The sequence below is a fragment of the Triticum dicoccoides genome, chromosome 4A (genome assembly GCF_002162155.2).
Source record: "Triticum dicoccoides isolate Atlit2015 ecotype Zavitan chromosome 4A, WEW_v2.0, whole genome shotgun sequence".
NCBI lineage: Eukaryota > Viridiplantae > Streptophyta > Magnoliopsida > Poales > Poaceae > Triticum > Triticum dicoccoides.
The window spans coordinates 550,267,055-550,276,705 of NC_041386.1; the positions used below are offsets into that span (position 1 = coordinate 550,267,055).

Sequence of the window (9,651 nt, forward strand, 5' to 3'; positions counted from 1 at the left end):
GGTTTTCATAAATTATTATTGTTGACATTACCCTTGAGGTAAAAGGTTGGGAGGCGAAACTATAAGCCCCTGCTACCTCTTGAGCACTGCGTTGGATTTCCTTGAAGAGGAAAGGATGATGCAGCAAAGTAGCATACATACTTCCCTCAGTTTTTGAGAACCAAGGTATCAACCCAGTAGGAGGCTACGCGTGAGTCCCTTGTACCTGCACAAAGCAAATAACTCCTCGCAACCAACGTGATAAGGTGTTGTCAATCCCTTCACGGTCACTTACGAGAGTGAGATCTGATAGATATGATAGGACAATATTTTTGATATTTTTGTGATAAAGATGCAAAGTGAAATAAAAGCAAAGTAAAAAGCAAAGGAAATAACTAAGTATTGGAAGATTAATATGATGAAGATAGACCCGGGGGCCAAAGGTTTCACTAGTGGCTTCTCTCAAGAGCATAAGTATTTTACGGTGGGTGAACGAATTACTGTTGAGCAATTGACAGAATTGAGCATAGTTATGAGAATATCTAGGTATGATCATGTATATAGGCATCACGTCCGAGACAAGTAGACCGACTCCAGCCTGCATCTACTACTATTACTCCACTCATCGACCACTGTCCAGCATGCATCTAGAGTATTAAGTTCATGAAAACGGAGTAATGCCTTAAGCAAGATGACATGATGTAGAGGGATAAATTCATGCAATATGATCAAAAACCCATCTTGTTTTCCTCGATGGCAACAATACAATACGTGCCTTGCTGCCCCTACTGTCACTGGGAAAGGATACCACAAGATTGAACCCAAAGCTAATCACTTCTCCCATTGCAAGAAAGATCAATCTAGTAGGCCAAACCAAACTGATAATTCGAAGAGACTTGCAAAGATAACCAATCATACATAAAAGAATTCAGAGAAGATTCAAATATTGTTCATAGATAATCTTGATCATAAACCCACAATTCATCGGTCTCAACAAACACACCGCAAAAAGAAGATTACATCGAATAGATCTCCACAAGAGAGGGGGAGAACATTGTATTGAGATCCAAAAAGAGAGAAGAAGCCATCTAGCTAATAACTATGGGCCCAAAGGTCTGAGGTAAACTACTCACACTTCATCGGAGAGGCTATGGTGTTGATGTAGAAGCCCTCCATGATGGATGCCCCCTCCAGCGGAGCTCTGGAACAGACCCCAAGATAGGATGTCGTGGATATAGAAGGTTGCGGCGGTGGAATTAGGTTTTTGGCTCTGTATCTGATCGTTTGGGGGTACGTAGGTATATATAGGAGGAAGGAGTACGTCGGTGGAGCAACAGGGGGCCCACAAGGGTGGAGGGCGCGCCTGGTGGGGGGGGGGGTAGGCGCGCCCCCTACCTCGTGGCCTCCTCCTTTATTTCTTGACGTAGGGTCCAAGTCTCCTGGATCATGTTCGTTCAGAAAATCACGTTCCCAAAGGTTTCATTCCGTTTGGACTCCGTTTGATATTCCTTTTCTTCGAAACCCTAAAATAGGCAAAAAACAGCAATTCTGGGTTGGGCCTCCGGTTAATAGGTTAGTCCCAAAAATAATATAAAAGTGGATAATAAAGCCCAATAATGTCCAAAACAGTAGATAATATAGCATGGAGCAATCAAAAATTATAGATACGTTGGAGACGTATCAGCCCCTATCTTTCTCCGTGTCCGATTAAAACTTTGAACCCATAAATATCACGTGAGTGTTAGCAATTGTGAAAGATTAAATGATAGTTGAGTATGTGGAGTTTGCTGAATCAAAGCTCTTACATAGACCCTTCCCAAAAATAAGATGAATTGCAATTGTTTGATGACTAAGATCACGGTTTGTTAGTTTTCAAGAAAGTTTATGATCTATACTTTTAACATGTGAATAGCTTGTTACTTGATCATGAAAAGTTTTATGAGATGAGCTACTGTTATGACATATAATGATGCTATAAAAGGTGATTGAAATTATCATTGATCAAACTTGTGCACCTGCAAGCATTCACACTTCATAAATTATTTCTTTTATCACTTACCTACTCGAGGACGAGCAGGAATTAAGCTTGGGGATGCTGATACGTCTCCAATGTATCTATAATTTATGAAGTATTCATGCTAATATATCATCCATCTTAGATGTTTATGCATTTATGTGCTATTTTATATGATTTTTGGGACTAGCCTATTAACCTAGAGCCCAGTGCCAGTTTTTGTTTTTTCCTTGTTTTTGAGTTTACAGAAAAGGAATACCAAACGGAGTCCAATTGACGTGCCAATTTTGGATGATTTTTTATGGACCAAAAGAAGCCCCCAGAGTAAAAGAGTTGGGCCAGAAGAGTACCGGGTTGTCCACGAGGGTGGGGGGCGCGCCCTACCCCCCTGGGCGTGGCCCCTATTTCGTGGACAATTCAAAGACCCCCCTGACGTGAAACCGACGCCAAAAATTCCTATAAATACAAAAACCCTCAGAAAATAACCTAGATCGGAAGTTCCGCCGCCGCAAGCCTCTGTAGCCACAAGAAATAAATCTAGGCCCTCTCTGGCACCCTGCCGGAGGGGGCCATCATCACCGGAGGCTATGGAGGAGGATCCTGGAGGGGCCATCATCACCATGAAGGCCAAGGACCAGAGGGAGAACCTCTCCCTATCCAGGGGGAGGCCATGGAGGAGGAAGCACAAGAGGGAGAACATCTCTTCCTCTCTCTCGGTGGCATCGAAGTGCCATCGGGAGGGGAATCATCGCCGCGGTGATCGTCTTCACCAACATCACCATCACCATCATCATCACCATCCTCATCTCTTTTACGTGGTCCACTCTCCCGCACCCCGCTGTAATCCCTACTTGAACATGGTGCTTTATGCCACATATTATGATCCAATGATGTGTTGCCATCCTATAATGTTTTGGGTAGATATCCTTTATCTTTGGGTTGATTGATGATTTAGATTGGTATGAGTTGTATGTTTTATTTTGGTGCTGTCCTATTGTGCCCTCCGTGTTGCGCAAGCGTGAGGGATTCCTGCTGCAGGGTGTTGCAATACGTTCATGATTCGCTTATAGTGGGTTGCTTGAGTGACAGAAGCATAAACCTGAGTAAGGGGGTTGTTGCGTATGGGATAAAGGGGACTTGATGCTTTAGTGCTATGGTTGGGTCTTACCTTAATGATATTTAGTAGTTGCGGATGCTTGCTAGAGTTCCAATCATAAGTGCATATGATCCAAGAAGAGAAAGTATGTTAGCTTATGCCTCTCCCTCATATGAAATTGCAATGACGACTACCGATCTTGTTAACAATTGCCTAAGACAATTCCGCACACCGACCCATCATTATTCCACACTCGCAATTTATAATATTTAGTAATATATTCTAACTTTATGATAACAACACCTACTTTTATATTTTAGCTCTCCGATATCATGCAAAGTTATCCTCTTCATACCCACAACATAGTTTTATTTCTCGTTTCTAGTTGGAAGCAAACGTTCGGTATACGTAGAGTCGTATCAGTGGCAGATAGGACTTGAGAGAATATTGGTCTTACCTTTAGCTCCTTGTGGGTTCGACACTCCATTCTTATCACTTCCACCATTGGGAATTGCCACGATGATTCCCTGCACTTGGGGATTATCATGGAGGTGGTGCCACCCTCCGATGGTAGGTGCAACCCCACCAACCCCCCTGACTCGGTGATTCCAACCAGCATTGGCCTCCCATCTATAATCCCGGATTCGGTGGCTATGGGATCGCTCAACTTCAGGCCAGGGAGAGATCTCTGCTCAGCTCGCCGGTGCTGGCAGCGATGGCGCCCGCGGGTGTCATTTTCCTCCATGGAGGCGCTGCCAAGGCCTTCTTTAGTTGGGCCCCTCTTCAAGCTCGGGGGAAACCCTAGGTCCGGGTGTCCCGGACCGGATAGTGACGGAGTCTCGGTATCGTTCTCCTTCTTGAAGGCACTATCTTGCTCGGTTGCGGTGCCCTCGGTTTTGGCTTGGACGATGTTGTAGTTCTCATTGGTTTTGGTAGCGCCGCTATTGGCTCGGGTCTGGTGGGTTTAGCTATGATGTATCTTCTGTTTAGGCCAAGCATCCCTTGTCACTCTGCTCCGGGCATCATGTTCACGCCTGTTTGCATTCGTGTCATGTGTTGTACCCCATGCACTGATTCTTCTTCTTCTCCTATCAATGGAATGATACACAAGCTTTGCGTATTTGATTTTTTATTTATCCTTGCTGCTGCAGAAAATACCAGACCAATTTGTGCAGAAAATGAGGAGGCAAATAACAAGAACTATGAAGCTGGAATCACGCAATGGAAATAACTTTGATGTTCATGTTAAGGAGGATTTGCACAAACTGGTCCTCCAGTCTGGATGGGAGGTGTTTGTAAGTGCTCATGGCATAAGCATGGGTGATTTCCTGGTATTCAACTATGATGGGAACTCTCAGTTAAGGTTCTAATATTTGATCCGAGTGGCTGCGAGAGATTGTCGTCAAGCTGCCTCCCGATGAAAACTGCTCCCCATGATGGACAAGACTGGGGAGAAAAACTCACTGGAACCCTGAGCATGCGCAATGATATTCCCATGATCATATCACCACAAAGTGAAAGGGGAACTATGATGCAATGGGATTACTCAAACCATGGGGAAAATAGTATTGTTCTCAGTTCATTGAGTGCTCCATCGTCTGACTCATCAGTTTTGAAGTTAAATATTTGGAGTAGCATTGCCAATGTAAATTCTACTAGAAATGAGTGTACCTGTAGGCTTCACTTACATCACACTTTATAGTTTAATTTTGTACAGGGGACGGTCTATCTTCCGAAGATAACCAGGAATTGTCTTTTGTTCCTAGACCAATTCTCCGAAACAGGGCTAATCTAACGAACATTCAGGAGAGGAAGATGAATGAAAAAGTCGATGCCGTTCATTCCAAAATACCCATCTATGGGACTGTCATGACAAACTGTAACATTTTTGGAAGCCCTTATATTCTGGTGAGTTCAAGTATCTATGCTTGGACGATTATTTTTATGTTCAATGTGTAGTCTTTGAAAGTAGGCTACTTACCAGCTTTGTAGTCTCTATTCTTAATGTCTCAGTTGGTAGTCTCCGCAGTTAATTTTTGTCCCACCTCCCAATTCCCCCGCAGTAACGATCCCACCTCCTAGTTTCGTCGGTTTTTTATTCGCCCCCCTCCCACTGGCCGGACAAACCCAACGTTTATTTGATAACACAATGAGTTCACATATGGTGATTGATTTCTTCTTTGGTAACCCAACTAACGGATGGTAATCAATCTTCAAATACCAAAACCAAACGTACAAGGCAACAATCAATTCACGTATCACAATCTATTCATGTACCAAAACCATTCGTTACCAGGTTCCACCGATCGATACACAATCCCTCTGATTTTTTGTTGCATCGCTCGCTCCTCCCCCGAGTCCCACCCAAGGAAGGAAATCAATGAGCAATCCCTCCTTCCATGTGAAGCATGTGTTTACCAAGGAAATAAATTGGCTGACAATCCCCTTTGATCCGATCGATTAACTGCAGATGGACGTGCCTAGAGAGAAGAAAGGGGTAGAGTGCTACCTCCTGCTAGATCACACCACGCCTCCGGCCACCCCGTGTTTCCCGTGTCGGCGCACGATGTGGCGCTATGGTCGTCGTGCATGCCACCACCCCCGTCATCCATGGAGCCCTAGCCACTCCAATCCGACGGCCCCTTCCCCTACATCCTCAACCTCGTCAAATACTCAGATCCGGGAGGACGCAAGAAGGTCGACGCGGAGGACGCGAAGGGGCGCACGATGACGCGGGTTGCCGCCGGTCTCGGGTCCAAGACTGCGTGTAGCATGCCGTTGCAAGAGGTGCTCAGACAGATGCATTGGACCTGGTCACTGACGCGATGTCACCCGACTCCGTAGCGCAGCCGACCTATGGTCTCTCCTTGGCTTCAACAAGGCCATGTTGTGCTTATGCATCAGCCCCGCCTCGCGGTGCGCATGTCAGTAGTCCTACTAGCTACTGCACATATAGTTTCATTGTTACTTTCCTTCAGCAAAAGATTCATGCCTTGTTACTTGAGTTTCTTGATCTTTTTCTCCTACTAAACCATTGTTTTGAATGGTGATTCCAGGAAGGAGGAGCAAACACCTACGCCATGTGTCACCAGTGGAGGAAGGATGGCAAGAAGAAGCTCTCCAACACCAACTTCACATTGTTCCATAGTTTGATTCATTATATTTTCCCCAAGTTCCATGTTCCCCCCTTTTCCATTCCATGCATGTATGCGTTGTGTTGTGTGTGGTAAAGCAATTTCCAGAAGAACCATAACTATTTATGTATGTTGGTATATTTACCGGTGAATTTGCAAGACATTCAAATGGGTGAGTTAACTAGGGTGTGTGTTTCTGCTGATCCACGACATATCGACGTAGTTGTTCTACTCCTTATTTAACCAGAAGAATTACTAGCTGGGACGAAGCTGGGCCATTTTAAGGCTAGCTCTTCCATGTTCTCCAAGTGTTAGAGCTTCTCAAATTGTAGACTCACTATTGCCTTGCAGTTTCTACTCCACTACCGCTTGCTTATATGAATATTTCCCTTTAAAGTTCTCACTAATTTGGTATGCTAGACATGCAAAAGTGCCCTATTTCAAATTGTCATAAAATATTCGATTTGTGCACAATTCAATCTCAAAACAAAGGAAACAATTAACCTCTACATCCCGTACCCAATAAGATGGATATGTGTGTGTTAGAGAGAGAGAGGGAGAGAGGGGGAGAGAGAGAGTGTGTGTGTGAGGATTTGATGGTAAAAAAGGTCGCCAATATCACTTGATATGCATGGGAATATTAAATGTAATATTAACATGATTAATATTGAACTCTTAAAGTTAATGTGGCCCCGTTGCAACGCACAGGCGTTCTTCTAGTTACTTTATAAAAACAAATTTCCCTTCCTTGATTTGCTTGATCTTTTGCTCATTATTTTCTGAATAAGAACTCTAGTAGCATCATACATCTGTTTTGCTAGGCTATTTATTTAAATCATATTTACGTTAGTGAAAAATGCAACTTATCTAGTGCATGTTAATGCGACACATGTATGAGCTAGAATTACATGTCTATTTTTTAAGTTTACTTGGCTATTTAAGGTCTCCTTCCCTCTGCAATTAGGATTTATCTAGCAAATATGCTGATGAATATCTTCCGCGTGAGGACCAAACATTGATGCTCCAATGCCGCGACAAGAGTTGGAAAGTACTGTTCCATATAAACAAGAACAACACCAACAGGCTTTTTCAAGGTTGGAGAGAATTTGCAGATGACAACAATCTGAAGGTAGGAGACCTTTGTCTCTTCGAGCCCTTGCAAAAGAAAAATCGTGTGATGAATGTCCATATCATACACAAAACATGAAGTTTGATGGGGCATCTGCACTAGTAGTGACGACTTCACATTGGCAGCACTGGAATTTCAGCTTAGTGTACACAGTACACTTATGATCATGATCTACTATCCCCTAATTAGTTGATGGTTGTGCGAAAGTTTAGTTGCACCGTTGTTTGCGTTACTATGGAATTGGCTAGTGGAACATGTTTTGTAGTCACCTATTTGTTTTGGTTTGCCTAAAAAAACCTATTTGTTTTGGTCCTTTATTATGTGTCTGGGACTTTGGCTCATTTGTTTCCACTTTCCTAATATGCTCTCTCTAGCACAACAGAATTTTACTTCTGATTGCTTTGGCGAAGTTACTTCTGTTTGTTCCCCATAAAAGTCGAAGCATAATATAAGGATCATCTCCAGACTCCATAGTGTCTGAGGCAGTGGCATTTTCATCAGTGACTCATGATTAATCTCTAATTAATTAACCATTCTTGACCGACAAAAATAAAGCGCACGCATGACATAGGTATGAACTAGGCTAGGCTCTTTCATGAAACATGATGCGCGGGGGTGGGGGCGAGGGGGCAGATCAGGAGGAGGAACGCATGCACCACACCTCTTCTCAAGCTTCAATAGCATGTAGAAGAGAATCCCTTATAAAAAAGTCTCAACTCTCCTCCACTAACGGCAATGGTACTAAACTTCCCGCCATGTCATGACACCTCATATGAGTCTTAGACATTAACCAGGAATTACTGTTTATATGGGCCGAAGGCCCATCTACAATTGAACAATCTCCCATCAAATCTCAGAGGCAAATTGTGTTATCCTCTTCCAAACAGTATTTTGAATACCAGAATTTTCAATGGAGACCTGTTAAGGTTAACATCCACCTAGAGCAAAGGGTTGCACTTCTCCACAACTAAACAATGGATTGTGTCTTGAATTATTAGTTTGGCGTAAAGTTTCACTGATTGTTACCAATAGTAGGCTAAGGCTAGCTAACCCCATGGGGGGAGCATATTAATCACACTAGTTACATGTTCATGAGATCCTAGAGATTACCCTATCTCATATACCATGACCAGCAGCTGGGTTCATATATGTGTGTTCTTAAGATCGCTTTATAGGGCAACATCTTACTTATACAAGCCTCAGAACACATTTAAGACAAAATTCAACCTACCATACTGATTGTGAGAATATTGAATCTCCAACGGAGTGGGTTAGTAAGGTTACTCACCTCAGTAGACCAGTAGCTTGTTTTCCAAGGTTCTATTTCACGGGATCTCCAATCACATAGATTGGGTTACCACCATGATAACTCATGTGGGTCTCATACCCATCTCCCTCGATGCATTTTTATCACAATTCACTATAGCCCTTTTGTAAACAGATCTACCAGGTTCTTACCGGATGGATATAATCCAATGCTATTACTCTGGAGTTCCTTAAATGTCTGACAAATTTCAACCTCCTTCTATATGCTTTTTGTATTGCATGTTTTGCTTTGAAATCTTTTCCTAGACAATTACTATCTGATTGTCATAGTTCCTAAGGATAGCCGGAATTAGTTTTTCAACCACTAGCAAGTCCATCAAAAGCTCTTGAAGTCATTCCGCTTCTATACATGATTTATCTAGTGTTGTGAATTCTGCTTTCATTGTCGACTTCGTTCAGATAGCTTGCTTGCAAGACTTCTAGGAAACAACACCACCACCAAGTATGAATACATGTCAACTTGTGGCTTTCATCTCATCAGCATCAGAGATCATTCGCATCACTCTACCCTTCAACTACTGTCGGGTATCCGATATAGCGAAGTTATGGCTCATAGTACGTTGCAAATAGCGCATAACTATTCCAACATCATGCCAATGTACATCTCCCAGATTGGAAACAGACCTGCTCAATTTGTTCAGAGAAAATGTGATGTCAGGCCTCATAGTGCAAGGTAGGTACATAAATGAACCAATCAATTGAGAGTATCTCATCAGATCTATAGCGGTGCCTTCGAACTTCCAAATTCACTCACTAGAATTATATGGTGTTGGAGAAGGTTTGCAATATGAATACCCAAAGTGGCTCAGAATCTTCGCAACATAGTGAGATTGCAGAAGTGTAATCTCACCCTCACTATCTCTCAATAACTTGATGTTCAAGATAACATCAGTCACACCTAGGTCTTTCATCTCGAACTTATGATATAGAAAAGCCTTAACCTCCTCAATGACTTTGAGTTTAGTTTCAATAT

At 42.9% G+C, this 9,651-nt stretch overlaps 1 pseudogene; it reads left to right on the forward strand.

The window, feature by feature from the left end:
- The window catches only part of LOC119283642, a 9,514-nt pseudogene extending 2,084 nt beyond the window's left edge, over positions 1-7,430 (forward strand).
- The last annotated feature ends 2,221 nt before the right edge of the window (positions 7,431-9,651 follow it).